General features: G+C 41.2%; 1 protein-coding gene across 2 annotated transcripts in view; it reads right to left on the minus strand.

Annotated features, from left to right (window-relative positions):
* LOC106610225 (endothelin receptor type B) overlaps nucleotides 1–1,421 on the minus strand; it is a 46,256-nt gene extending 44,835 nt beyond the window's left edge. The window contains exon 1 of one of the 2 annotated variants that reach the window (XM_014209437.3): nucleotides 1,243–1,421. The gene's annotated coding sequence lies outside the window, so the exon portion shown is untranslated. The remainder of the gene's footprint in view (nucleotides 1–1,242) is intronic. The other variant, XM_045722756.2, reaches the window with a different exon arrangement.
* Between the last annotated feature and the right edge of the window lie 23,822 nt (nucleotides 1,422–25,243).

The following is a 25,243-nucleotide window of genomic DNA, read 5'->3' on the forward strand; positions in this document are numbered from 1 at the left end:
TTCCAAGTGTTTGGAGTGATTTTCTTCCCAGGGCTTGTTAACAGACCAAAACGGATACAGCTCGAAAAGGCAGTTTATTTTTTTTTTTAAATGACAACTAATTTCATCTCTTACCGTTTTTTTATCTTAATGCCTTTTGTTTTCTTTTTCATTTAATGGTGTATGATCACGAACATGTAACCTGGGCCGGCTTCAAAAGTACCCTTACCATTCTACAGATGATAACACTTAATCGGTAACAGAATAAAACGCTTGATGACTACGGTTGAAACTGTTCCCAGGGAGGGTGAACTTGGCAGGAAAGAGTTCCCCTGTCGTAGAAACAACATCTAACCATCAAATAGCACAAGGAAGTAAACAGTGCTTTAATTGGGAGCAAGGGAATATAAATATACATCGGAGGGAGCATTAAAGGTTTGAACTGAGTTATAAAGATAATATTGGACCTTTCTCTGATGTTCTTTTATGAATCCTTAATCAAATCATTGGCTTTGAGTAACCATATTTTTATGGATTCATGCAAATATTCAGAGGATATGTTATCTGCTGTCATTGATGATTGAGTTTCAGCTTTATATTGCTTATTTACCTTGCTTAGTAGGAGGTTCCAGTGTATAGGATTCCAGTGTATAGGAGTTTTCAACAAATCCCAGAAATATAGGCTTATGAAAACATCATCCTAAAACCCTAAATCCGTAAAATAATCAAACGGTATACGTACGTAGGCAGGCTACCCATGAGGTCCTCACTCCATGAGGGCTAGCATAAGCCATTGGCCACAGGGCTTGTATGTCTCATCCAACACAGATGGAAAATGCTAACATTGCAATACATAGTAATTACTCAATATACTAGGCTATCAATTCAGCCATTGTGACGATGGCAATGAATCACCCCTTTACGTGGTTCACTTGTGTCTGTAATTTATTAATGTTTTAATACGAAAGACTGGTGAGCTGAGATTTGAGTTGGAACACATTTTAAGTTGTTATCCATCTCTTCCAGCCTCATCAAATATGAACAGCTATATATGATGACCTCATAATGGAGAGTACAGAATAAGAACACTTCGGGAATACTACAATCTAGCACAGTTGTCTTTGTGTTGACATCAGTGTTTACAAAAGCAACATGGGAACATGAGTTGTCCTTACTGGCATATCTATTACAATGGAATGAGCACTGAGGAAATGGTCAAACATTTTAGACATTGAAAACTTTTAAAGTAATATAAATTCCTACCTTCTGTGGTTTCCTTTCTCTTTACCACTCTCACAAACTTTAACCTTATAGTCTTGTTGTGGTATGCAGTAACTGACTGATTGTCAGTTAGCTACTCTATTGTCCAATGGTGAGTGTTACTACCTCTTAAATTCCCGTTCAGATTTCCAAGGATGTCTTGACTGAGTGGCTGGAGACTAGCATGTGAAAAGCTTAACCTTTTGTAAGGTTCAGACGTTTCTTTAGTCTCTGGCTCCTGGCCTAGATGTGCAACATTCTGAATGCATTTTGGGGCGCAATAAATTCTTGGACTGTTATTAGTCTGAAAATGATAAGGAAACACTTAAAATGTTACTACGACATACTCAAACGCTTGATTATATCATAGTATTTTAAGCAATGATTCAAAAGAAAATGTCGTTTTCTGGGGTAGCCTAGAGATTGTATTTGTATTGTTTTAACAGTTTTGACATTTTAAGATGGAATTGTGCATAACATATTGATGTTAGATCTTAGTTTGTAGGTTTTTGGTCTTTATGGTCATTCACCATTTCCATACATCCAACACATTCTCAGGTTTTAGATTGCTGTATGATGGGCAAATCTCCACTAGATGTCATGGTTGCTTGGTTTTTAAAAATGTACTTTCAAATATATCAAGAGAAATCAACCAAAGTTACAGATTTCCGCTTGTTAAAAGAAGGAAACAGTAGGCAGAGAAAGATGGGAAGATGACTGCTAGAGAATGTCCTGACCTAAAGAGTCATTTTAACAACTTTGTTTATTTTAACATCTCTGTTTGGGTCAAACTGATGCAATGTGTACGGTGGTGATATATGGTTTTTACAATATGTTGCTTTACATACAATATTCGGTGGATAAGATCTACAGTTAAATAAAATGTTTGTCTGTCTTTTATCATTGCATGTGTTATGATGATAATCATAGATATTTTATGATGATGGTTTTATGAGGCTATGGGACTAGAAAGGACAATATTGGAAACAGAACCTCAATAGGCTCAATTATTAAAAACATATTTACAAACACACAAACAATGAACAATCTGGATCCAAGAAAGAAAACAAAGAGGTCCAAATAAGTAAAACATTTTAAGCCACGGAATGGTTCATATGATGTTTCTGCTTCTAATTGAACTTTCTGGACGCTGTTGCAACACACAATCATCAATCATTTACAGTGGTGTATCGACCAATATGCTGTATTAACTAAGATAGCAAAGTCAACCCATTACATTTTTAGTCACCCTCTGTGCAGTCAGAACAATTGGAGACTATCACTCACTTTCCACTTTCCACTCTTTTTCTCTCTTTCTCCTAACCCTTCTCTCTATCCCTCCCCCCTCTCCAAACCAACCTCTCCACCCCCACTCGCCATCTTTCCAATTCAACACTCAAGTCAGAGAGACAGATGCCTCTCTCCGGAAACTTCTGAGGAGGTATATACGAAGTGGAAGTGATGAAAGCCACAAGAAGCCGGGTCCCACTGCAGCAAGGTCTCGGCTCTTTGCTCTCGCCTGCCGGCGAGCGCAAGCTCCCCTCATTTAGAAGAAGCACAGTACATCCTGGAACCCGGGTTCCTCTTCTTTTTTAATTAAAACCCATGTGGATTCACCTCCCTCAGACCCCAGTAGAGAGAGAGGGGTTGTAGCGGGGAAAAACTTAGGTATATTTAAGTTCACCCAGTTTGACCAGATGGATCATGTATTTTGTATAAGGCGTTATTATATGGCGGTGGTGGATGGGTGGGGGGTGGGGGGGGGGGGACATATATATATCAAACAAGTGGAGGGAAGCATAGAGTGGGAAAGAGAAAAAGGAGAGCATGGGGAGAAGGTGGGGATGGGGGAGGAGAGATCAACAAGCACGGAGGAGGAGGAAACGGCGTGGAGATCCTTCTGGGTGATCTTCTTAGATCTTGTGAGAGGAGCATCGTCAAGAATTCATCCGCTAAGAGCGGCGGTCTCCGGTCTTTAGCTGGCGTTAGATAAGATGTTTGAAAGACTTAATCGTAAATATTAATAAAGATAGCTAATTATGCTTAACTGAAAAATGGATTAGTGTGAACGTCTGTAGATGAATGGCGGCGTCCCATAGAGAGGATACTACTAATAGGTTGAATGATTCATTTATTGGTTCCTTACTCATCAACAGCATCAAAACATGGGACAAACATGACATAGTCAACTGATCAAAACAGATGGACATGATGATGTTTTGAATAATTCTTTATATTGAACGTGTCTTTGGGAGGAAACGGTGTACGTTCACTCGTCATTTGTTCTTCATCCAAAATAAAACTTTTCAAAGAGTTGCGGACTCACTACATGAACAACAATTTGAGACACTGAAAATAATGCATAGGCCTACTACACAATAAACGGATCAAATATCAATGCAACATGTAAAGTGTTGGTCCCATGTTTCATGAGCTGAAATAAAAGATCCCAGAAATGTTCCATACACACAAAAAGCTTATTTCTCTAAATTGCTTTTCTCAAATGTGTTTACATTGCTGTTAGAGAGTATTTATTTTACCTTTGCCAATATAATCTATCCATCTGACAGGTGTGCATACTGTATCAAGAAATTGAGTAAACTGCATGAACATTACACAGGCGCACCTTGCACTGGGGACAATAAAAGGCCACTCTAAAATGTGCAGTTTTGTCACACAACACAATGCCACAGTTGTTTCAAGTTTTGAGGGAGCGTGCAATTGGCATGCTGACTACAAGAATGTCCGTGAGAGCTGTTGCCATGGAATTTAATGTTAATTTCGCTACCAAATGCCACCTCTAATGTTGTTTTAGATAATTTTGCCGTACATCCAACTGGCCTCACAACTGCAGACCACGTGTAACCACGCCAGCTAAGGACCACCACATCCGGCTTCTTCACCTGCGGGATCATCTGAGACCAGCCACCCGGACAGCTGATGAAACTGTGGGTTTGTACAATTGAAGATTTTCTGCACAAACTGTCAGAAACCATCTCAGGGAAGCTCATCTGCGTGCTCGTTGTCCTCACCAGGGTCTTGACCTGACTGCAGTTTGGCGTCGTAACCGACGTCAGTGGGCAAATGCTCACCTTCGATGGCCACTGGCACGCTGGAGAAGTGTTCTCTTCATGGATGAGTCCCGGTTTCAACTGTACCGGGCAGATGTATAGGGTCATAACATTTACATTTTAGTCATTTAGCAGACGCTCTTATCCAGAGATACTTACAGTTAGTGCATTCATCTTAAGATAGCTAGGTGGGACAACCACATATCACAGGCATAGAAAGTACATTTTTCTTTAATAACGTTGCTATCAGTAGAGTCAGAGCTAAAAGGGGATGGGGGGGGGGTCAAGTGCAAGTGCTGTTTTTTTTTGGGGGGGGGGTCGAGGTGAGGAGGAGGATTATTTAAGATACTGTTTGAAGACGTAGGGTTTCAGATGTCATGTGGGCGAGCAGTTTGCTGATGTCAGCGTTGTGAACAGAGTGCCCCATGGTGGCGGTGGGGTTATGGTATGGGCAGGCATAAGCTCCAGACAAAGAACACAATTGCATTTTATCGTTGGTAATTTAAATGCACAGAGATACCGTGACGAGATCCTGAGGCCCATTATTACCCAATGACAGACATGTTACCCAATGAGCATGTTTGTGATGCTCTGGATCAAAGTGTACAACAGCTTTTTCCAGTTCCTGCCAACACAGCAACTTCGCACAGCCATTGAAGAGGAGTGGGACAACATTCCACAGGCCACAATCAACAGCCTGATCAACTCTATGCGAAGGAGATGTGTCACGCTGCATGAGGCAAATGGTGGTCACACCAGGTACTGCCTGGTTTTCTGATCCACACCCCTACCTTTTGTTTTAAGGTATCTGTGACCAACAGATGCATGTCTGTATTCCCAGTCATGTGAAATCCATTGATTAGGGCTTCATTAATTCATTTCAATTGACTGATTTCCTTATATGAACTGTAACTCAGTAAAATCTTTGAAATTGTTGCATGTTGCGTTGATATTTTTGTTCAGTGGACATAGTCCAGGTAGGGGAAGGAAGACATTTTGTTTAGACTAGAGTTTTAGCGTTAGCTCCCTCTAGTGAATTATTTTGGAATGGACAAGCTGGACACTTCATTAGGAATGAAAGAGGCTATAAGGATAGATAAGAAAACACCCAGGATCTTGATAACTGAATGCTGATTAGTCACATACTCTTAGTAATTTAATTTCACTGATGATTTTAGCAAGAAATACATATTGTACATGTGACTCTATTACCGTGAAAGCAGGAGGGTAGAGTATGTAGATATACTGTAACTAAGATAACTCCTTTGCAGCCCAAAGCACATTGAGAGGCCAGAGAACATTGTTATTGGACCTATATCACATATCAGTCTGTCCATTGCCCAGTAGCAGAAATCTGCCTTACTACATGTCGGTTTCATCATCATGCTGGACTTATATAATCTAACACAGGTAACACTCTAACACAGGTGAAGTTTTCTGATATGAAACATTGAATTATTGTGAGAAATTGTATCCAAGATAATTTTGCCTCAGCACAAAAATGATACATCCAAGATATTCATAATCTACAGTGAAAGATCATTTTCTTGGATCTTCCTCTACAGTGCATGTATGCAAAGTGTTTGCAAAGATAGGCAACAGTTATGGAGTGTGCTGTACATGAATGATTTAGCATTTCTCCAACCCATGATAAAGCCAGTGAGCAGTCATGATTTAAGAGCATCGGGCAGTTCTCTTTTGCCACCGTAAATTAATAATCAAAGAAAACGTAAAAGAGAAAAAGTGAAGCTTTCAAAAATCAATGGGGGCCGTGTTTCATGACCAGCATGCGTCAATCCTGGAGCCCTCACCTGGGCGCCCTTGTATTTGTGTGTGTGTGTGTGTGCCCATGTGTTGTGAGTGTCCATGTGCGCTAACGCTCCACTGCGGCGGCTATGCTATTGTACCGGGGCGATCTGATTTCCTGAATCACTCTACCGGTTGGTTGTACATCTAAATCAGCGTTGATCGCTGACAGAAAACAAGGCTAACTGGTGCGAAGGAAGAAGCGTTTTTTTTGGGTTAGCGAGCAGCCTACTAAATAACAGTTGTCTCCTCAAATCTGCGTGGCCAGGGCTGCATTATTGATGGGGCCTCCAGGGCCCTCTGGCTCCTTAGATGGGGATGGGTCTCTCTGCCTGCCTGCCTGCCTGCCAGCGAGAGAGAGAGGGAGAGAGGTTCTGGGAGGAAAGGTGGACTGAACCAGGCCCGTCGAACCAGGACTCAAATGGTGTTCTGGATTAGGTGGCTCTGTGTGTCTGGGAAGTTCTGGAGAGGAGTGAGGTTCTGTGTATGAACCAACCAGGCCTAGAAAGCCAGCTTGGGCCAGAACACAAACAGTAACGCCTGGCCTTAAATTGAAAATGAATGGTAGCATGATGTCCCTCTGGGGAGACAGAGAGGGAGCAGCTGGTCTTCAAGACACTGCTGGTCCAGGCTTCAAAACACACGCACACACACACAGAGAGAGAGGGCCACTACATATTGACGCTTTAATAATTGAGGGCCACTTCAGGACTTCTTTAGGGTGACAGCCATGGACCCTCCCTCCCATTTGTTCACAGTCACGGAGACAAGGCACAACGGAATGAATGAATGGTAATTAATATGAGAGAGGAAAACTCGAAGGTGAGAAGAGAGCAGAAGGTAAGGGATGTGAGGAGCTGGTTTTCCTATATCCTGTGGGTGGAGCACATCCATCTCTTAGGAATAATGGCCAGCAATGATCAAATTGTATCTTTTAATCTTTTACTAAGGACTTTTTATCTATTAATCTGATTAATATCATATATTAGAATAGCCTTTGCCATTTACAGTTGAAGTCGGAAGTTTACGTACACCTTAGCCAAATACATTTAAACTCAGTTTTTCACAATTCCTGCCATTTAATCCTAGTAAAAATTCCCTACCTTAGGTCAGTTAGGATCACCACTTTATTTTAAGGATGTGAAATGTCAGAATAATAGTACAGAATATGATTTATTTCAGCTAGGATTTCTTTCATCACATTCCCAGTGGGTCAGAAGTTTACATTCACTCAATTAGTATTTGGTAGCATTGCCTTTAAATTGTTTAACTTGGGTCAAATGTTACGGGTAGCCTTCCACAAGCTTCCCACAATAAGTTGGATGAAGTTTGGCCCATTCCTCCTGACAGAGCTGGTGTAACTGAGTCAGGTTTGTAGGCCTCCTTGCTCTCACACGCTTTTCAGTTCTGCCACAGATTTTCTATAGGATTGAGGTCAAGGCTTTGAGATGGCCACTCCAAGACCTTGACTTTGTTGTCCTTAAGCCATTTTGCCACAACTTTGGAAGTATGTTTGGGGTCATTGTCCATTTGGAAGACCCATTTGCGACCAAGCTTCAACTTCCTGACTGATGACTTGAGATGTTGCTTCAATATATCCACATCATTTTCGTTCCTCATGATGCCATCTATTTTGTGAAGTGCATCAGTCCCTCCTTCAGCAAAGCACCCCCACAAATTGATGCTGCCACCCCCGTGCTTCACGGTTGGGATGGTGTTGTGCAACTTGCAAGCCTCTCCCTTTTTCCTCCAAACATAACGATGGTCATTATGGCCAAACAGTTCTATTTTGTTTCATCAGACCAGATGACGTCTGATGACGTCTCCAGATGACGTCTCCAAAAAGTATGAACTTTGTACCCATGTGCAGTTGCAAACTGTAGTCTGACTTTTTTATGGCGGTTTTGGAGCAGTGGCTTCTTCTTTGCTGAGTGGTCTTTCAGGTTATGTCGATATAGGACTCGTTTTACTGTGGATATAAATACTTTTGTACCTGTTTCCTCCAGCATCTTCACAAGGTCCTTTGCTGTTGTTCTGGGATTGATTTGCACTTTTCGCACCAAAGTACGTTCATCTCTAGGAGACAGAATGCATCTCCTTCCTGAGCGGTATGACGGCTGCGTGGTCCCATGGTGTTTATACTTGCGTGCTATTGTTTGTACAGATGAACGTGGTACCTTCAGGCGTTTGGAAATTTCTCCCAAGGATGAACCAGACTTGTGGAGGTCTCCAATTTGTTTCTGAGGTCTTGGCTGATTTCTTTAGAGTTTCCCATGATGTCAAGCAAAGAGGCACTGAGTTTGAAGGTAGGCCTTGAAATACATCCACAGGTACACCTCCAATTGACTCAAATCAATTAGCCTATCAGAAGCTTCTAAAGCCATGACATCATTTTCTGGAATTTCCCAAGCTGTTTAAAGGCACAGTCAACTTAGTGTGTGTAAACTTCTGACCCACTGGAATTGTGAAACAGTGAATTATAAGTGAAATAATCTGTCTGTAAACAATTGTTGGAAAAATTACTTGTGTCATGCACAAAGTAGATGTCCTAACCGACTTGCCAAAACTATAGTTAAGAAATTTGTGGAGTGTTGAAAAACGAGTTTTATTGACTTCAACCTAAGTGTATGTAAACTTCCGACTTCAACTCTAAGTACAATCTCCAAATAACCTTAGCATTTTGCAGTGGGCTAAATCAGGGTGATTCTTGGTAGTCTTAAACAAATCTACTTTGAAACAATAGTATACACCTCACACACGGTCATACATTTACATTTTAGTCATTTAGCAGACGCTCTTATCCAGAGCGACTTACAGTAGTGAATGCATACATTTCATCCATTTTTGTTCCGTACTGGTTCCCCGTGGGAATCAAACCCACAACCCTGGTGTTGCAAACACCATGCTCTACCAACTGAACCACACAGGACAACTGTGTGGCTCAGTCAAGGCGAGCTTAAACAAAGACACCTGTACCATGACAGATAGAGTTGTAAATGTATTACATTTGGAGTTTTCATCCCAATATTACACTTTATATCCATCACAGAAGACTGAAATATAATAAAACCGTTTAACATAGAAACACCGGATTTTCGGCGGGTTTTTAAAAAGAATGTTTATTAATTATGAAAAATATTAATAACATCCCACCCATGAGATCACTAGACGGCGAGTTGGTCATTTGACTGCAGGAAAGGAGATGGCCTGTGTCACGTTGTATAAATGATTGGAGACAGGCGCAGGAATACGTAATAGGGGGTTTTAATACTCCACCCAAATTACACAACATGCCATGAACGCCACGGCACGGGGACGAAGCCCAAAACAAACACGTATACAAAACACACAGGGATATAGCCCAAACAAAAGAGCGAGATTAAACCTCTAATAAATACACGGGATGAGAACCGTAATAACAATTGCACAAAATACGCAGCACGGAAGCCGGAACAGCACAGGTACTCACAGGACCAACGGACATGGTAATACTAATCAGGGGGAATGGGAATCAGGTGTGCGTAATGAAACAGTTCAGTGGCGCCTAGAGGCCGGTGATGTAGACCTCCGGAGCAGGTGCACGGAATGAGCAGCAGTACCAGGAGTAGCCGTACTGGGGGAATCCGTGACAGCAGACGCTCTGACAGTTAGCTAGTTACTGGTTAGCTAGGTCTTCAGCCAGCATGGGACAAAAGTGGTGAAGGTCATTCAGAACTCTGAAGCATCCTGTGATGCTGTGAACCGCATCACAGGAGACATGTCAATCTGGAGATCTATAAAAAAAAAAAACATTATTGATGCAATTTCAATGTTGTTTGAGTTGCTTTGTGTATCACCAAACACTACACTACTAAAACACTACTCACTGCATCCAAGTTTCTTGACATAGGCGTTTCAAAGAGCTGTCAGTCAAGGCGAGCTGATGAATATCAGCTCCCCGCCCACTCAGAATGTCTTTTAAAATTTCCTGGTAGTTAGTCATTAGAGAAAAATAGAACATTTGCTCTCTCATAGGCACCAATACTATAGCAGCTGGGTCTGGTCTACTTAGCTCATTGACTGTAAATAAACTAGAGAAAAAAGAGCCTATGAAATGTCACACTTTCTCTTCTGCCTCTGACATTACCACCATTCTTCGCCCTATGGGAAACTACCTGAATGATATGAAGTGTGTTGCAAAATGGATGACAGGCTTTGCAACTGAGTGAGTGGATAAAATATACATTTCATTTCATTCTTTTGGACCCTTCAGTGGTGCATTTAACTGCTTAGTGGCAGTCAATGCTGAAGCAAATTTGGGCCCAGAATCAGTGGTGTAAAGTACTTACTGTAAGTAGAAATACTTTAAGGTACTACCCCAGTCATTTTTGGGGGTATCTGTACTTTACTTTTTATATTTTTGACAACTTTTACTTTAACTCCACTACATTCCTAAAGAAAATAACGTACTTTTTACTCCTTACATTTTCCCTGACACCCGAAAGTACTTTATGCTTAACAGGACAGGACAATTGTCTTATTCACGAATTTATAAAGAGAACATCCCTGATCATCCCTACTGCCTCTGATCTGGTGGACTCACTAAACACAAATGCTTAGTTTGTTATTATGTCTGACTGTTGAAGTGTGTCATTGGCTATCCGTAAATTAAAAAAAGAAAATCATGCCGTCTGGGTTGCTTAATATAAGGAATTTGAAATGATTTATACTTTTTTTTAAACTTTTGATATTTAAGTATATTTTAACGATTACATTTACTTTTTATACTTAAGTATATTTAAAAACATATAATTTTAGACTTTTACTCAAGTAGTATTTTACTGGGTGACTTTCAATTTTACTTGAGTCATTTTCTTTCAAGGTATCTTTACTTTTACTCAAGTATGACAATTGGGTACTTTTTCCACCACTGCCCAGAATAAGTGAATGGTTTAAGTGTTCAGGGATTTGAGCACATGGCTATGTCTGTTCTTATGATGCCTATTACTTTTCAATTACAGATGTAGGATCTTAATTTTGGGCCAGTTAGCTGCAGCAGGAAAATAATCTGACAGGAACAGGAAATGTGAATTTTTATGTGAATTATAATTCATGGTCTTTTTTGTAAGAGTTTGATAAAAAAAATAGTTAGGGCAAATCGAGTTGGAAATTTCTAAGTGGAAATTACAAACTTTAGAATGCTTTTTAAAACTCAAATACACTACAAGTTTGCATTTCCTGCTTTACAGGAAAATTCTCAGCAACAAAATAGTGACCAAATTAAGATCCTACATCTGTAGTCGTGTTAGAGGTCTATACAACAGCTTGTAATCGGCAGAAGGATTTTGGAAGATTGACTATAAAACCACAACCGTATTTTCCCCCCACCCTTTTACATTTAAAATAAATCTGAGTTTTGTTTGAGAAGAAAGATTTGGACTTTTAGGTTTATCAATCAGAAACATAAGACAGATATACACCAGAGTAATGACAAGTGTTGCAGTCTGAACAATTCTCAATTGAATTGTGAATAAAACAAATAAAACATTGTACTAGTGCCAAGAAAAGGTGGTGCATGTTCTGAACCCTGTTATTTATATTGCAGGTAACATCCTGAATATGACTCAGGGATGTGTACTGTAAGCCCACCACAGAATTAGAGATGGAATGACTGCAATGGCAAGTGTGGTCAAACCCTTGTGGTGTTGAGATTGAATTTCTTTAGTTTCTTTAGCCTATTCATATATTGTACTAAACTTTGGTGGATGAAGTTAACGGCAAAATATCTATCCAAAGAAAACGAATCAAATTATTCACAAAATAACTTCCTTTGAAAACGTTCTCATGATAAATGAAAAATAGGATCTCAATATTTTCCTCAATTACTTTCAGCCTCTCAGAGGAGTTTATTTTTATTGATTAATACGTTTTTTCGTTCTATCCAAATCCAATTAAAATGAGGAAATTGTGGGATTTAAAGAAGTATTTTGTGACGACCATGCATATCAATGTGAATTGATGCTCTCACAGTCATAACACTCAAACCCACAACCAAGCACTTAATAGCATACTTACATTTAAAAGAGTACCTGCTTTTACTCTTGTCAACGTCTTGTCAAATGATCAAAACTGAAACAGCAAATCTAAAACTGAAGAAGTATTATACTGTACCTATTTAGACTCATTCAACTTGCATGAAAGCTCACTGGTTTGAATCCCCAAGCCGACTAGGTGAAACAATCTTTTAATGTGCCCTTGAGCAAGGCCTTAATTGCTCCTGTAAGTCGTTCTGGATAAGAGCATCTGCTAAATGAGTAAAATGTAACATGTATTATCCCTGTCCTCTATAATAATGAATTGGAAATATTTTTCATTATCTTGATGTGTTTTGATTTGTCTTCACCAGCCCTGCGGCAGGTAACATGTTGTGATCATCCCAACAGTGATAATTACCAACATAACTATTGATCCGAGAATATCGATGCATCGCTAATTGTTTGCAGCGATTTATTTATTTTATTCACTTTCCAGACCAATGTGAATATGTTAACCTTGAGCCCAGGAACGAGGAAGGAGGATGTAGTACACTGGGGGAAAACACACATTAAGAAACTGATTCAACAGCTAGTTTTTTTGTGTGTTTCTCCGCCTCACTCTGAGAGAGGAACGTCATTATGTTATGTTCATGAGTTCTGAGACCACAAACAGAATGCCAATTTGGGCCAAATTAGACTAGATTGAATGATTTTTCTTTTATTTTATGATGAACTTCGACGGTACAACCTTGAAAATCTTCGAGGGTCCTGCCTGAGTTGGGTCTCTGTGGAGCTCATTGGGAGAAACCAGGATGCCAACCTTTCCTCATATTGATCAATTACCCAACTACATTATCTATGATATGGATAATAAGATTATTTATCATTAAAACAGATCGGGAATTGGATTAAATGCATCAAATATGTAGCCAAATGTAGCTTTAATTTATGTTATCGATGTATCGGCCCTAACAAAAACCCAAGGTCATTGCGGCAAAAATATATGATTTTAGATGAGGTGATTGGAGGGAGAAGAGGCCAAGAAACTAGCTGTGTATTCTTATGATTTCTACCTAGGAAAACAAGTTAACGTTTCAAGTTTGGGGAATTGATAAAAATCCATTCTAGACTCCTTGCCTTTCGGTGAATATGAGATATGAGGATTGCGGAAAACTATTAACTTAGCAGCATAAGATGCATTATCGACTCTATGTCTAACTGAATGTGTAATCGATTAGTGAAGGATTTGCAGGAATCAATAAGGAACAGTGTAATTATTTACATATTGTATCTCTTTCTACTATAAAAGGCCGTTCTGACTCTCTTCTGCTGACTAAATCATTAGCTCAATTATGCAATGCATGAGTCTGATTCACATTACAGGGCTGACCCGAAACGTGCTTGCTCATTTGGCCTCTTCACAAGTGCTTTCCTACACTTTGGTGGCGTGGTTTGGTTTGGTAAGGCCCTATAGTGGGAAACAGGCACCAGTATGTGGGTGTTCCTCCCCACATAATGCAGTGCCAGATATTCTGATGGAGTGTGACAGTGACCACAGGTGCCCCGGAGGTCCAGTGTAAATATCATACATGCAACAGGCCATCTGCCAAGTGTAGGGCTGTTACCGTGGAGACAGCTGGCCTATACCAGGGCATCTGGTGCTTGTCACAACCACCCACTAATCAGATACCTGCTTATGTCTTTGGTCTGCACAGCGACTCGACAAGCTACAGGGCCAAACTGGTGTTTCATACAAAGTGGGAGTCAATCAAACCGCTGTTCTGGTATCAAGGTGGGATGCAGTAGCGCTAGATATACTGTAGGATCTATGGTGGATTTTAGGATAGAGGCTCTATGGTGGATTTTAGGATGGTAGATCTATGGTGGATTTTAGGATAGGGGCTCTATGGTGGATTTTAGGATGGTGGATCTATGGTGGATTTTAGGATAGGGGCTCTATGGTGGATTCTAGGATGGTGGATCTATGGTGGGTTTTAGGATAGGGGCTCTATGGTGGATTCTAGGATGGTGGATCTATGGTGGATTTTAGGATAGGGGCTCTATGGTGGATTCTAGGATGGTGGCTCTATGGTGGGTTTTAGGATGGTGGATCTATGGTGGGTTTTAGGATGGTGGATCTATGGTGGGTTTTAGGATGGTGGATCTATGGTGTGTTTTAGGATGGTGGATCTATGGTGGGTTTTAGGATGGTGGATCTATGGTGTGTTTTAGGATGGTGGATCTATGGTGGGTTTTAGGATGGTGGATCTATGGTGGATTTTAGGATGGTGGATCTATGGTGGATTTCTCTGTGGGTCAGTCAGTCCGTGTGATTTGGAGTTCAGGCTGATGTAAGTGGACCTGACGTATGCTGGCCTGAGGAGGATTCAGTCTGACCACTGCATTCTGCCCTTTCACCCTCATGAACCAAGCCCAAGGCTCAGTCCCATTTAAAAAACGGTTCTCTTTCTGGTACAATGAGTGGATTAAGTGTGCAGTGCCAGGGCAGTATGCCTCTCACTTCGAGACACAGACATACCTCCACACACACACACACACACACACACACACACACACACACACACACACACACACACACACACACACACACACACACACACACACACACACACACACACACACACACACACACACACACACACACACACACACACACACACGATGGCTGTCAATGTGGCGGTGGTAGGTAAGGTAATTACAGCAGTATTTACTTTCTCCTGCGCTCTCTCCTCCCCTTCCCTTGCCCCACCAGATTGCGAGGCCAAGGCGAGCCTCTAGCAGTGCAGTGCTGAAGGTGTGTTTGTGCTGCTATGCCCTCTGGCTTGGCTGCCAGCTTATTCCCACTGATCTGAGCCAGAAGGCAGACTGCCGAGGAATACCGATCACCTTGCCCAGACCCAATCCTTTGAGCTTGACTCTGGCATCTTTCCCTTCTGTCTGTTTCCTCCTCGGCTCCTCTCTTCCTCTTCTGAAGTTGACAACAAAGACATCCTCGGGGTCCCTCTTGATGTAAGACCCGCTCTTGATCTTTTTCTCCCTATGTTTTTGTACCTTATAGTTGCACTACTTTCATATTCCGCTAGCACAATATTTACACACCAGAAGACAGACGGGGTGAATCTTTCGTGCGAGGGCTCAGACCTGGACGAAGAGCTCTGGTTAATCTCCTGGAAGACCCTCTGATCACCTGGTCATGTTAGAGAGAGGGAGGGATGGACAGAGAGATGGAGGGATGGACGAGGATGAATATGACAGAGCCGGCCAACCTGGTGATCCAATATTAAACCCCCATCTTGTCAGAAACAGAGCCAGGTAAAAGAGGGACTGGCTGCCCCTTCTAATGAATCCCAAACCCCTCTAACCTTTCATTATCAGCAGTCCAGGTCTTCCACAGTTCCAGTAACACAACTACCACTAGCTCAACGTCTACTGAACCAACCAGCACCACCCCCAACACCCCTACCCCCACCTCCCTCTATCCCTCCCTCCTATTCCCCTCCTCCCCTCTTCCACAAGGAGAAGTCTCCAGTGAGCTAATTAGCGTTGGAACGGAGTCCAGAACAGAAAGAGGGAAGGAGGAGAGGGAGAGATTGACGCGGCGCGATAGCTTTAGCGGTCGGGCTACTGACAGAGGGGTGACGGTGAGCTGGGGCTAACCGCCGGCTCCTCACAACTGACAGGGACAATAAAGGGAGCCTGGAAGTGTGTGTGTGTGTGTTTGTGTGACAGCTAGACTTCTTCTAGAGGGGAGTCTGGAGGGCTAGGCATCCCCTTACTCCCTAACAGTCAGCGGCAGCTCCAAGCTTCCTCCAGGATTTTAGATGGATGGAAGAACCACACAGCGTTGCCGCTACCACCTGAGGCCTTCTGAGTGGAGGAAAGTGAACATACTGACCTTACCATCAGTAGAGGAGCGGTACAGTTCAGTCATCTAGCAGACACTCTTATCCAGAGCCACTTACAGGAGCAATTAGGGTTAAGTGCCTTGCTCAAGGGCACATCGGCAGATGTTTTACCTGGTCGGCTCGGGGATTCGGACCAGCGGCCTTTCGGTTACTGGCCCAATGTTCTTGACCGGTAGGCTACCTGCCGAGGTAGAGGAGGAAATGTAGAGGAGGGTTTCCCATACAGTCTGAGGCACCTGTTTCACACCGCAAGCCAAAGAAAAGAAAAGGGCTGAGCTTCAACTGAAATCTTGTTGAAGGATGCGTCCCCTTTGACTCTGTAACAGAGCAGGTGAAAGTTCTTCATTGCTATTTCCAAAGCGCTCTACCATCGTTACAGACAAAGAGTAACTCCCTTCATTCAAGTATGCATGCATGGAGAGAGCGGTATAGCTGGAGAACCCGGAATGATAAAAAACACACACATACACTATTTCTCCAAGGGATCAGGCAGAACTAAAGGATGGTCCACCAAACCTCTGCTCTAGCACAAGCATGAAGGAAAGGTCAGGAGGAAGGGCGGCCATTACTCTTTTATAAACCTCATTTATTTGGTCAAGTAAACCAATCAAAACGGCTGGATGAGAAGTAGCGGCTGGGCCCACAAAGCAAACAGGGGTAATTAGCAACACAGGAAGTGGCATCTCCTTGTGTACTTGTTCTGCCGCTCCACCCTACCCCACTCTTCCCAACTCACTTTTTGTATGTGGGGAAGGTGGAGAGCTAAATATTTGATGTAGTTGCCCGTGCCTCTGTGAAGCTCAAACACAGAGCGGGCTCTGTAGCACTGGTTACTGTTCGGGTTATTTTTTTGTTGGTGTACGGTTGATCCGAATGGACGGGGCAGACACATTGCAATGGAATGCAGAATTTACTGAAGTCAAATGCTTCATTTGCATGTGGTTGCGTCTTGTAGTGTTCAGGCCAATGATTAAAATACAAAGGCCATTAGATTGATTTAGTTTGGTGTAGAGATTGAGTCCACAGTAATTGATAGTGATATGCAGATTCAGCAGTTTGAATTGCCATCTAAAAGCACAATCTTCTACTTATCGAAGTGGATCTCTCAGCGTCTCATGATGATCCCCAATCTTAATTACGTCGCTATCTCAGGAGACAAACAGATTCCCACATATCACCCTGTTTACATGGGCCTTATTACAGTGCATTATACACAGTGTTTTAGTCCTGGTATAAACCCGCAGCCGTCTCTCCAGGGATCTGTTGAAGTGTCTCCAGTGTAATCCTCTATCCTCTCTCTATCTCTCTATCCTCTCCTCCTCTCTTTCCCCCAAAAGATTGTCATCACTGTACTGTACATACACATTAGGGTACTAATGGGTTCTAGTTCCAGGGAGACTGAAGAACTAGCTAGCTAATTAGTTAAAATAGCACATTATCCGTCCAAATATTTGACTTGCAATGACACTCTCCTGTTATTGGAGGAAAATGGGACAGCTGTAGCTACAGACGCTGAGTTTCAAGTTGCGGAGATGCTTAGTGTAGTTTTCTACATTGAATATTGTACAATGGCAGTGTGATCTAGGCCAATACACAGGTTCTTCGCAATGGATAGCGTAGTAAGCTAGCCAACAGAGCTACATGGGCTAAATAGGAACCAAAAGGTCACTGGTTCGAATCCCTGAGCCGACTAGATGAAAAACACTTTACCCGTACTGCTCCTGTAAGTCCCTCTGGATAAGAGTGTCTGCTAAATGTATATGTTATGTGGTTATACAGTGCTCTTTGTAATTATTGGGACAGTGAAGCATTTGTTCTAATTTTGCCTCTGTACTCCAGCACTTTGGATTTGAAATTATACAATGACTACACTTCTACATTAATGTGGATGCTACCGTGATTACAAAGGGTCCTGAATTAATCGTGAATAATGATGAGTGAGAAAGTTACAGATGCACAAATATCACCCCCCCCCACAAAAAAAATTTAGAACCTCCCCTGTTATTGTACTCATGAGAGGTTAACATGTCTCCCCTGTTATTGTAATCATGAGAGGTTAACATGTCTCCACTGTTATTGTAATCATGAGAGGTTAACATGTCTCCCCTGTTATTGTAATCATGAGAGGTTAACATGTCTCCCCTGTTATTGTAATCATGAGAGGTTAACATGTCTCCACTGTTATTGTAATCATGAGAGGTTAACATGTCTCCCCTGTTATTGTAATCATGAGAGGTTAACATGTCTCCCCTGTTATTGTAATCATGAGAGGTTAACATGTCTCCCCTGTTATTGTAATCATGAGAGGTTAACATGTCTCCACTGTTATTGTAATCATGAGAGGTTAACATGTCTCCCCTGTTATTGTAATCATGAGAGGTTAACATGTCTCCACTGTTATTGTAATCATGAGAGGTTAACATGTCTCCACTGTTATTGTAATCATGAGAGGTTAACATGTCTCCCCTGTTATTGTAATCATGAGAGGTTAACATGTCTCCCCTGTTATTGTACTCATGAGAGGTTAACATGTCTCCCCTGTTATTGTAATCATGAGAGGTTAACATGTCTCCACTGTTATTGTAATCATGAGAGGTTAACATGTCTCCCCTGTTATTGTAATCATGAGAGGTTAACATGTCTCCCCTGTTATTGTAATCATGAGAGGTTAACATGTCTCCACTGTTATTGTAATCATGAGAGGTTAACATGTCTCCCCTGTTATTGTAATCATGAGAGGTTAACATGTCTCCCCTGTTATTGTAATCATGAGAGGTTAACATGTCTCCCCTGTTATTGTAATCATGAGAGGTTAACATGTCTCCACTGTTATTGTAATCATGAGAGGTTAACATGTCTCCACTGTTATTGTAATCATGAGAGGTTAACATGTCTCCCCTGTTATTGTAATCATGAGAGGTTAACATGTCTCCCCTGTTATTGTACTCATGAGAGGTTAACATGTCTCCCCTGTTATTGTAATCATGAGAGGTTAACATGTCTCCACTGTTATTGTAATCATGAGAGGTTAACATGTCTCCCCTGTTATTGTAATCATGAGAGGTTAACATGTCTCCCCTGTTATTGTAATCATGAGAGGTTAACATGTCTCCACTGTTATTGTAATCATGAGAGGTTAACATGTCTCCCCTGTTATTGTAATCATGAGAGGTTAACATGTCTCCCCTGTTATTGTAATCATGAGAGGTTAACATGTCTCCACTGTTATTGTAATCATGAGAGGTTAACATGTCTCCCCTGTTATTGTAATCATGAGAGGTTAACATGTCTCCACTGTTATTGTAATCATGAGAGATTAACATGTCCGCCTGTTATTGTAATCATGAGAGGTTAACATGTCTCCCCTGTTGTTGTAATCATGAGAGGTTAACATGTCTCCCCTGTTATTGTAATCATGAGAGGTTAACATGTCTCCACTGTTATTGTAATCATGAGAGGTTAACATGTCTCCCCTGTTATTGTAATCATGAGAGGTTAACATGTCTCCCCTGTTATTGTAATCATGAGAGGTTAACATGTCTCCACTGTTATTGTAATCATGAGAGGTTAACATGTCTCCCCTGTTATTGTAATCATGAGAGGTTAACATGTCTCCACTGTTATTGTAATCATGAGAGGTTAACATGTCTCCCCTGTTATTGTAATCATGAGAGGTTAACATGTCTCCCCTGTTATTGTAATCATGAGAGGTTAACATGTCTCCACTGTTATTGTAATCATGAGAGGTTAACATGTCTCCCCTGTTATTGTAATCATGAGAGGTTAACATGTCTCCCCTGTTATTGTAATCATGAGAGGTTAACATGTCTCCCCTGTTATTGTAATCATGAGAGGTTAACATGTCTCCACTGTTATTGTAATCATGAAAGGTTAACATGTCTCCACTGTTATTGTAATCATGAGAGGTTAACATGTCTCCCCTGTTATTGTAATCATGAGAGGTTAACATGTCTCCACTGTTATTGTAATCATGAAAGGTTAACATGTCTCCACTGTTATTGTAATCATGAGAGGTTAACATGTCTCCCCTGTTATTGTAATCATGAAAGGTTAACATGTCTTGGGGTATGGTATTTCTGCATTTGTAACATTCTGGCTCATCATTATTCAAGATTCATTCGTGGCCAGTGATTGGGTCTCAATGTAGGCAGCAGCCTCTCTGAGTTAGTGATTGCTGTTTAGCAGTCTGATGGCCTTGAGATAGAGACTGAAAAACAACTTCTATCTCAAGGCCATCAGACTGCTAAACAGCAATCACTAACTCAGAGAGGCTGCTGCCTACATTGAGACCCAATCACTGGCCACTTTAATAAATTAATCACTAGTCTCTTTAAACAATGCAACTTTAATAATCTTTACATATCTTACGTTATATCATATCATATCATATGTATATACTGTATTTTATACCGTCTATTGCACCTTGCCTATGCCGCTCGGCCATCGCTCATCCATATATTTATATGTACATATTCTCATTCCCCCCTTTTGATTTTTGTGTGTTAGGTAGTTGTTGGGGAATTGTTAGATTACTTGTTAGATATTACTGCACTGTCGGAACTAGAAGCACAAGCATTTCGCTACACTCGCATTAACATCTGCTAGCCATGTGTATGTGACCAATAATATTTGATTTGATTTGATTCAGGACTATCCATAATCATGGCAGCATCCACATTAATGTCGAAGTGTTTCGAAACATATTATATTCTTATTGACAATAAAAGTGACTCCAAAATGACACAATACATTATTTACCATTAATTTATTTTGGGCACAAAATAATCTGAAACACAACTATAAAACAGCAAATGCATCAAACAGGTTTGTAGTCACAAGTTTGATGTAATCATTGCGTGCTAGGAATTTGGGACCAAACACTTAACCCTTGACTACTTTTATACACATATAAGTGAATTTGTCCCAATACTTTTGGTCCCCTAAAATGGGGGACCAACAAAAACTGCTGTAATTTCTAAATGGTTCACCTGATATGGTTGAAATACCAGGGGTGCAACTTTCACATGTCCCCCCCCCCACATTCTGAAATTGCATTTTTGTCCCCCCCAGTTTTATCATTGGAATATGGTACAAAATAACGCAACAGTGTGGACCATGAGGACGCCTCCCAGCGGTCAAATAATATATAGCGCCCCTGGAAAATACCCTCAAATTAAATCTGACAGTCTGCACTTTAACCTCATTGTCATTGTATCATTCCATATCCAAAGTGCTGGGGTACAGAGCCAAAACAACCAAAAATGTGTCACTGTCCCAGTAATTACAGAGGGCACTGTATAACCACGTTTAGCTCTGTTGGCTAGCTTACTACGCTATGCATTGTGTAGAACTTGTTGATAGGCCTAGATCCCACTGCCATTGTACAATATCAAATGCTGCAAAATACACTGAACATTTCCACAACTTCAAACTCAGCGTCTATAGCTACAGCTGTCTAATTTGCCTCCAATAACAGGGCAGTGTCATTGCAAGTCAAATATTCTGACGGATAGTGTGCTATTTTAACTATAAAGTGATGAATGTGTCTGATTCTGTTTCTACCCCGGTTAGCGTATGGTCCCTACATGTTTTAATCCAGTATTCTCATATAGTGAATGTTAATGTCGTCGGAGTGATAATAAATATCGAATGTGAGCCCTTCTCTTTTTCCATATCTGGTACACTTGTCACTGGCGCTGTCTTGGTAAAAATTACCCTTCTTATTAAATAATTCACTCTTTTATCAATAAACCTCACTGTTGATGTATAATTAAATCCTTACGTTCAATCATAACCTATTTCTTTATTTATAAGTCATATCATTATCTCTCTCCTTGAAATGTGGATCCTTTCGAAACAGCCATCTTTCCACGCCTGTCTCAGTACATGATTGTACTCTTTCTATACAGGCCCATAGAAGTAGTAGAATTGCTCATTGATCAACTTTCTCCTCTCATCACAGCATTTGCTGTCATTGTCATTTTTTCCTTCAGAATGTTCTTAATTAAAAATGCAGAATTTGTTTGATCACATATTAAAGGATTAATGTTGTATAATGTATAATTTCCCTTGTCTTCAATACACATTATAATAGTTTTTTTTTTGTGCGGAAGGATCTAACCCCTTTCTCATAGCAAAACCAAAATAATTGCCACAATATTTCTGAAATTCTAACATGCTGCATGTGTTGTTGTCCCAGAGTGGTGCTGTTTAATCTTTTCTAATAATGATAATAATGCCTCTATATAACAACCTCAGGGCGTTCCAACGGCATCGGCTGTTGGTCTATTGATTAGTTAGACAGAGTCACGGTTGGCCTCTCCTGTGTACTGGAGGCCAATTGAAAGGATCGGTAGTCTATTTATCTCTGCTCAGATTATAATGAACACGTTTAATACCTCCGAGGGTAGGAACAGAACACAAGCCACATCTGAAACACCAATAGGAAAACCTGATAAGCAAGGAAACCTATGGTATATCTGTCCATTTCGCTATCTGACGATAGTTCGTTATCCAAAGTAAGAGAAACGAGTGTGTTTCTGTTCCTGTTATTAGAACGTTGATCCATCCGGGGAATGGGTGTTTTCCTGCTTTTGTGTTTTCATTCTTGGTTGGAACAGTTGGCTGTGCTGTATACCTCTGGGTGCTATACATTATTGAAACTCTTTTAATGACAGCACAAGTCCCAGATAAAACTGTGACCCTGTAGACATTGATCTCTGTAGACGGCCCAATAAACTCATTTGGACGCCTCTTGATACGGCTAAAGGAAGGCTTATATTCAAACGGCTATCGACCGCAAGCCAATTATTCTGTTTTGTTTTTCATTATTTGACTCGGATGGATTGATTTCATGCCAGTGGTTTGAGGATCACGAATGCATGCTATTTACCTCAATGACTATTGTTGTGTTACAGTTCATTGCAATACCTCACAGGTAGGACCAGGGCTTTTGTCAGGCTTGAGCCAGTCTGAATGTGAGCCACTTCCTCCTATACCAACACACTGTTCTACAGATGTATGATCTAAATTTGACCAGTTTCTCACAGCAGGAAAATAACATTATCCTGCTGCAACAGGAAATGTGAATTATTATGTGGATTATAATTAATGAACATTTTTGTAGGGGTTGGTACATTTTTCATTAGGGCAAATCAAGTTTGAATACACTACAAGTTTGCATTTCCTCCTGAGGCGCAGGAAAATTCTCTGTGACATCAGAGTGATCAAATTAAGAGAGCACACCTGTGTAGCCTGGTTAACCAGACTGAACACTGCGCTCACCAAGTGAAACAAGGAGTGTAGCCGCAGCATTCCGTCAGGTTTAACCAAGCTACCTGTTGTACTGTCGGTCAAGTCTCAACCCCAAAGATATCTACTCCATAGAAAGGCAGCTGTACAACTAAATGCATTTGTGTCAAGAGGAGTTTTATCAATACGGAAAACAAGAGCTACGATAGACAAATAGGGTTGCAGTTTGGTACCATTTCAAAGCCGGGTCTTCATGCATGCTAGCTATGCATATCAAGTGATCATTTGGGCCCTTTTGGAGCCTATTAGCATTTTCTCCCTAAAAGGCAGAGGGAATATACAAAGCCACCACAGAAATGAGTGTTATATTTATAATACCACTCTGCACCTCCCACATAAAATGCATATGGAGTAGACCGGAGAATTGTCTTGTGAAATTGTCCGTCGTGGCTTCATTGTGGAGTACGGCTGTTGTGGAGGTGACAGGAGGTGACACACACACACACACACACGCACGCACGCACGCACGCACACACACACACACACACACACCCACACACACACACACACACACACACACAGTGACGGGAGTGACGAGCCACCCTGTGATTGAAGGAACATTCCTGGAGGCACCCTGCAAGGCTTGTCTGATTCCGAGGACCCGTCGCCAGGGGAACCGCTACCGTGGCAACCATTGTGTGTGTGTGTGTGTTTGCCGCCACCCACTGGCATTCCAAAAACAAACTTAGTGTGACCCCTGAGTGGCAGCCCACATCCACTCTGACACACACGCACAACCATGCGCATACACACACGCACACTGAGCCAGCTTCGATGAATGTAGTAGAAAACTTGCTACACACTTGTGAAGGAAACGTATCTTGATATGAGAAAACATCCCTCAAGGGAAGTGATGTATTGATTTGGGAAAGTTGTATAGAAGTTGTATGTATTTTTTAACACTTCCAAGTTGTACGAAGTGGTGAAAGATATATGAAAGTAAGTAGAGGTGTAGATATATCAAGCTAAATCACTTTAACTCATCCTTGATACGTGATGATTATGTGCATCTTTATACACGGGTCAATACGTTGAAATTACTTCAAATTCATAATGTTCGGAAAACATACGGGATGAGCTTGGCACGTAGAGCCCATCAAGGTTTTTAAAGGTCTAGTTAGCAAAGGCAATAGATGAGAGATGTCAGTTTCACAGTTTATGAGCTCTGTTTGTCCCTGGGGGCCTGCCGTAGCCTCTGGCCATCCTCCCCTTACCTTAGGCATCATCTGAAAAAAAACAACTGATGGTTGGAGTCATTCTGCATCCCTGCATCTGCCTGAAAATAATTGGTCAGGCACCTTCTCTCACAGAAAAGGGGTCATGTTAGATTAATAGCTTCCAGGCAAAATGCACAGGTCTGACAGATCACATTTGATACAGAAAATGTATATGTGTTGTACTAACACTAAGGTAACTTTTCAGAAGTTTGCCGTAGTCTTCTACTGGAAGAGGTGTAACCAGGGATGGAAATTCAGCTAGCCACTAGCCCGTGGCTAGTACTTTTCAAAACAGACTAGTAGAAAATGTGCCCAACTAGCTCATCAGCTAGTGGAATGTTTTATTTTCAAATATCGCATGGCACAGATTTTGGACCTGGGCTAATAAAAATTGCAGTCTACTAGCTCGGTTCACACAGTAGCCAAAATCCTTTAATTCCTTGGGTGTAACTGTTGTTTTCAACACCTAAAGCAAAAGAAAATTAGAAGAATGTAACTGATATTGTTCTTAGCAATTTGCTGTGTTTGATTTGCTTGTGTCACGTCCTGACCATAGTAAGTAATTATTTTCTATGGTAGAGTAGGTCAGGGCGTGACAGGGGGTGTTTGTCTGTTTTTGTATTTCTATGTTTTGTATT

The sequence above is a fragment of the Salmo salar genome, chromosome 08 (genome assembly GCF_965601325.2).
Source record: "Salmo salar chromosome 08, fSalSal1, whole genome shotgun sequence".
Taxonomy (NCBI): Eukaryota; Metazoa; Chordata; class Actinopteri; order Salmoniformes; family Salmonidae; genus Salmo; species Salmo salar.